General features: G+C 51.3%; 1 pseudogene; it reads right to left on the bottom strand.

Annotated features, from left to right (window-relative positions):
- Nucleotides 1-2698: 2698 nt before the first annotated feature.
- Nucleotides 2699-6190, bottom strand: LOC138570712 (small ribosomal subunit protein uS7-like; annotated as a pseudogene).

Here is a 6190-nt window from a genome sequence, read left to right as displayed (position 1 = left end):
GTTATCTTGTCTGACCACGATCCTTGGGCCTGTGTCCATCGGTCCGCGAGGAATTCCTGGACTGGCCTCATGAATAGGCGACAGTTTGCCACCAGATGGATGCAGGATGCCATGGTTCCTAGGACCGAAACGTATTTCCTCACTGAGAGCCTGGTGGTTCGTCGTAATCGGATCGCCAGCTGATTGAGTTTTGAGATTATGTCGAGGGAAGGCTTCACTAGCCCCGACTGGGTCTCTAACTGTGCCCCCAGGAACACCAACGTTCTCGATGGCCGCAGAGAGGATTTTTCGAAGTTTATGGCAAATCCCAGCTGTTGTAGAAGCTGCATGGTGGCTTGCAAACTTGTGTTGGTCGGAGCTGGGGAGGATCCCCTTACCAGCCAGTCGTCGAGGTATGGGTATACGTGGTGGCCTTGCTTCCTTAGCCAGGCCGCTACTGGGGCCAGGCATTTCGTGAACGTTCTGGGGGAGGTCTTGAGCCAAAAGGGAAGAACTGGTAGTGAGTCCGCCCGATTACAAACCTCAGGAACTTCCTGTGTTTCCGACACATTGGAATATGGAAGTACGCATCCTGTAAATCCAGGGACGCTAGAAAATCCCCTTCTTGAACGGTTCAGATCACTTCTTGCAGCGTGAGCATTTTGAATTTCAGGCTCTTTAAAGACTTGTTGAGATCGCGTAAGTCTAAAATGGGACGCTTTTTTACGACGAAGTATCTTGAGTAGACTCCTTGACCTTTCTGTGATGTTGGAACTAATTCTATCACGCCCTTTGCTAACATGAGTGTTACCTCTTGTTGCAGAATCCTCAGATGGGAATGAGCGGTGGACGCAGGTGGAATGTGCGTAGGGCTGTGCTTGAATTGTAGAGAGTGCCCGTTCCTTATAGTGTCCAGCACCAATTGATCCATCGTTATTCGTTCCCATTCGTCGACATAGGCTGATACTCTTCCCCCCAGAATGGTGTGTTGTTCGTCATTGCTGATCTTTATTTTGCTTGTCTCTCGACGACGACGGATAGGATTGTCTCTTCCTGGACGTCTGGAAGTTCCGGCGTCGGATTGCAGTTTGGGAAGCACGCCTGTATCCCTGGGAGGGGTAAGCCGACATACCAAAGGATCTGTCTCCCGACGCAGAGAATCTGGAATTACCTGAAGCCCCTCTCTAAAGGGACAAAAAGACTTGTAGCTTCGGCCACTCTGGAGGGCACCCAATGAACGTGCCGTGTCCAAGTCCTCTTTCATTCCCTTTAGGGCCTAGTCTACCTTCTCTCCGAATAGAAGGTCCCCCTCAAAGGGCATATCTAATACTTTGTATTGTAACTCTGGTCTGAAGTAGGTACACTTAAGCCATGACTGTCGTCGTAATAAGACCCCATTATTGACTTGCTTGAAGCCCGACTCAGCGAGGTCAACCGCAATGTTTATTGCGTGATTGGAGGCTTCCTCACCCTCTCGGACAAGTAACATCGCTGCCTTCCTATGCTCTTCCGGAAGATGATGCAGCAACGGCGCCAGCCTGTGCCACATTTCTCTGTCGTATCTGGCTACAATAGCCAGAGAGTTTGCAGCCTTTACTGTAGTTTCTCCCACGGATAGCACTTTTTTGCCAGAGGCATCCTGATGTCTTGCCTCGTTTTCAGGCGGAGTCGTGCACTTGTGCTGGGCCTTAACCTTCCTCGCCGCTGCCGACAACACCACAGAATCAGGCGTTGGCTGGGAGGATAAAAAACTTGGGGTAGACTCTGGAGCCTTAAACTTTTTCTCAAGGCGTCCTTTCACTGCCGGCTCCGAAAAGGGGTGACGCATTGTCTGCAAACCCTCCTTCCACACGTGGTCTACTATGGGTATTGAGAACACTGACCTTCTCTTATCCATGTGGTCGAACAAAACAGTCCTTTCTGTTCTTCCTGGGACAAACCAAATTCCTTACACACCTTCTCCATCATAGAATGGAATGATGCAATGTCGTCCGGAGGGGGACGGGTGAGCTGGGCTTCTTGGGGTTTCTAACTCCACCTCTGACTCCCAGGTTGGATCCCTGGAGGGGGGGATGAGATATCCGACATGGCTCCCCTGTCAGACTCCGAATCTGGCAGCTCACCTTCCTCTTGGGATGCCAGTGGTGCTGAGATTGGCGTGCGTAAGTGCGTCGGTGGACGGGACGGGCCCGGCTCGTCGACGGGTGACTGTGGCAGGTTTACCTGAGGTAGCCTCTGGTCCAACGACTGTACTAAAGACTGGAGCGTGGACAGAATCTCCAACGACAAAACAGATTGAGGATTGAGAAGAGGGGCTCACCCGTCCCCCCCGGACGACATTGCATCAATTCCGGATCCCCTCGTCGACGACTTGTCAACCACTTGTAGCCAGAGGTCTGCCGGGCCAGCTATTCTCCCGCTCTCGTCCTTTTTTTCAAGCCGCACGTCGCGCACGGACGGAACAGCGCTTTTCCTGACATGGGGAAAAATTTCCCCCAACTCCAACTCCAGGTACACAACCTTGTACAAAATAGTAAGACGACGCGAGGAGATCCCACTACTTTGGAGACGGTTGAAATCTGAAGGGGAGCCGCGGGGGCGGGCCTCTTATACTGGGACGGCCTACGGAGCATGCGTAGGCGGGTCCTAAAAGGACGTAGATAGGACACAAAAGTGTTGGAAGTTTTCCTATAGGAAAAGGCAATATATGTGTACCGAGGGGTCCCAGTCTGAAGACGGGGAATATTCTAAGCATGTGAATCCATGAAAGATCCAATGCTGGAGAAGGCATCCACCAGATTAAACGTCAAAAATCTCCCTGCTCCAGTTGGCCTAGTACATGTTACACCGTGACCATTCGGACAGAGATCCAGGATCGGCCTATAACCCCGTTTTGTTTCAAACCAGAAAGTATCTGGAATATACCAAGGAGACTGGGGGACAGGTTCTATTGCCCACCCCCTTTCTGTAACATGGCCACCTCTTGCAGAACCTGTGGTCTGTGTTGTCTTGTTGCTGAATCGGCAGGATATGAGGACACTTGCATTGAAACTCCAAGGCGTGCCCCTGTCCAAGAGCATCCAGCACCCATGGTGAACTTGTCCCACATGCTGATGAACTTCGCCAGCCACCCACTAGGGTGCACAAGTGGGGCCAACAGCCAGTTCAGGCCTGCTTGGGCGTCGCAGCGGTCCAACACTGCCTAGAGAGCAACCCCTGTATGCTTTCTTGAGGAACGTGAAGGCTGCCGGTACAATCATTGGAAGAACTTCCTGGTTTTCCCCTGGAAGAGCGAAAGGACGACCGTCGCTGCTGCAAAATTCCCAGGGAACATGCCATGTTGGTCTTTATTGCCTGCAAAGACTAGTCGACTGCCTTTCCAAAGAGGTTCTCCCTGTCGAACAGCATATCAAGCACCTTTGTTCAAACATCCTGGCAGAAGTCTGTTGCCCTCAACCAACCTTGACGCAGGGACACCCATAATGGTGTGCCTACTCACTGGCATGAGGCTTATTGATGAGAGGGTAGGCTAATTAGGAAAACCAGGGGAGAGCCGATGAATTTTCAAGCACCTGGGTTTCATTTCTATGTACACGCCGGATTTGGATTTGGGTTGCCGCCAAGCAAAAAAAGAAATATTCTCCACCTGGCAGAAAACCATGTCCGTGATGTCCACTGTGATAACATGATCAGAGGCCACTTCCCCTTCCTCAAAGAGTCGAGTGCCTTGACCTTCTTGTCTTCGGGCAGAAACTTCAGAATAGGGCCCAGCTTGAACCATAGTTCCCAGTCATATCAGGACAAAATGGCTAGGCCATTAGCCGACTTGTTGGTAGAGGCTGCTGTAGAAATTAGCCTCTTTTCCATTGCACCCAGTTTCTTCCCCTCCTGGTCCGGAGGAACCATGGCTGCCGATGACTGGTTCGCCGAGTGCTTCCTGACTGCAACCAAGACCATCGAATCAAGCGAGGGCTGAGACCGTAAGCACTTGGGAGCTGAATCTGGAACCCTGTACTTTTTCTACAATCTCTCCTGCTTGGTCGAGTCATACTTTGGTTTCTCATTAGAGCTAGGCCTCCCAATGGTACAGGAAACCTATCGCCTCCTCAGGAACCAACTGAAACAGTTCAGAGGTCCTCGACATGACAAATGAATGGTTGCAACTTCAACAGGTGGGGAGGGCCCTATTACAGCCACAATGAAATAGTCAGTGTGCAGAGCCGGGGCTCCAGGTGGGGTCATCTCACGAACAGGTGCTGGAGGAGTCAGATGACACCAAGGACCACAGACTTCCTCTTCCGCAGGAGGGGTGAGCTCGCCCTCAGAGGTGCTAGTCTCTCCCATGGAGGCACAGGTCCTAGTGGCGGCATTCTCCGCTGGATTTCAGTGAACAGTGTGTGCTGGGTCATTAGAATGTCCCGCAACACGTCTCTAAGTCTAGGGGTGAAAGGAGCCAGTGGAGTTGGGTCTGGGCCGACGCATCTTCTCTTGCAAGCAGGGGACGCATGTCCACAACCCCCAGATCCTCCCCCTTCATGATCTGTAGTAACTGTTGTACAGATCATGATCTCCTGCATCAGTACTTGAGTAGATCTGCTCTGGCCTATCTGGAGCAGCCCAATGGTCCACGTACAGGGGAAGTTCCACCGGATGGACATCTCACCTTCACAGGAGGTTGCTGGGTCGGTGCGGTCGCTGGGTCTTTCCCTGACCGCAGAGAGGTCACTGCCTCCGCAGCTGTGGCCCGCCTCGGGGGGTAAGGACACCCATGGAGTTGTCACTTCCTTCATGGACCCAATCTCCTTCAGCGCTGCTGTAGAGGACATCATTTACTTCGACCATGTGCTAATCGTTGCTTTCGTTGACGGCACAGTTGACCTGACATTCTGCAAGGTCTTAACCAGTTTCGACGTGTTCTCTCCAGACTTGTCCCTAATCAGTTTATCCATGGACAGAGTGTTTGAGTGGGGGACTTTCTCTTTAAAGATGCCCCCTTCGTTGGCAGTCTCACTGTGGAGACAGCCTTGTGCCTGACCCACAACAGTGGCAAACCTAGTAGAGCTGCAGTGGCGGAGTTTGGCCTTCTCTTGGACCCCAAGCAGGGCGTCAAAGGATCTCGACCTCCCAGAGAGTTTAATCCTCAGGTCTGGGCAGTCCTAGATTAGGCACAACCCTGCCCCGAGGCCAAGTCGGAGGCTTTGCTCGACTTGAGCCACATGCTGACATGTCTGCCGTAGCAGTCTTTTTTGGTTTTCTTCAAGAAACCACAGCACACCTTGCATCCCTCATGGTCTGGATGCAGGCACTATAAGCATTTTTTAAAAAAATATTAGTTTATTACAAGACCTTGAACAAAGAGCATTGATTAACGGTTGGACTTGGCCACACGTTCCAGCTCATCTTTTTTCTTGATGCCATAGGAGTTAGAGGATCCCTTAGCAGCATTGATCAGCCACACTCCACAATCGTTTTCATGTTACGGAAAGCAGCTTCCAGAGCCCCTGTACAGAGCAGCCAAACTGCCCAATTGACCCGACAAAGCAGCAATACATCACAGCCTGCCTCCTAACAGTACCAGAACGGCCGATACGGGTGGAATACTCACGAGGCCACTGTTGATTATGGCATTCACCAGGACCTGAAGGGGATTCTCTCTGGTGAGCAGATGGATGATTTCAAACACATGCTTCACAATGCGCACAGTCATCAACTTCTTGCCATCGGTACACCGATGCATCATCATGGAGACTGAGGGACAATGGGAACTGTGGGATAGGTATTTTGCGTATTTCGCCTCGACAGCAATGTAATCCTGCAAGGAAATGTCATTGATGTGACCATCTTCAGTGCTCCATTTCCCAAAGAGCTTAATTTCAGGGGTGCCTGCTCTAGCCCATTCTGCCTCCCATTCGGGCATCGCGGTTGGGGCTGCGGTCTCCATTATGTTGGCCATGTTGTCATTTCAGTGGACTGAGGAGGAAAGAGGACTATGCATTTATGATGCCAATCTTTCACGAAGACGTTTCATAATCACAACACAGTTTGAAGAGGCTTTGACTTTCCTTCTCTTCCATCAAGGCTGAAAGGCACAAAGTAGGCCCAAGGCCAGGGCTTTCTCAAAACTTCGATGACGATCGGACAGTGCATGATCTTCAGTAGCAGATCACTGCTGCAGATCTGTCCTTCGGCGAAAATGATCAAACCAAAAAAA

Source organism: Ambystoma mexicanum, chromosome 1p (assembly GCF_040938575.1).
Source record: "Ambystoma mexicanum isolate Mex_15411 chromosome 1p, UKY_AmexF1_1, whole genome shotgun sequence".
NCBI lineage: Eukaryota > Metazoa > Chordata > Amphibia > Caudata > Ambystomatidae > Ambystoma > Ambystoma mexicanum.
This window is presented reverse-complemented; position numbering and strand designations above follow the sequence as displayed.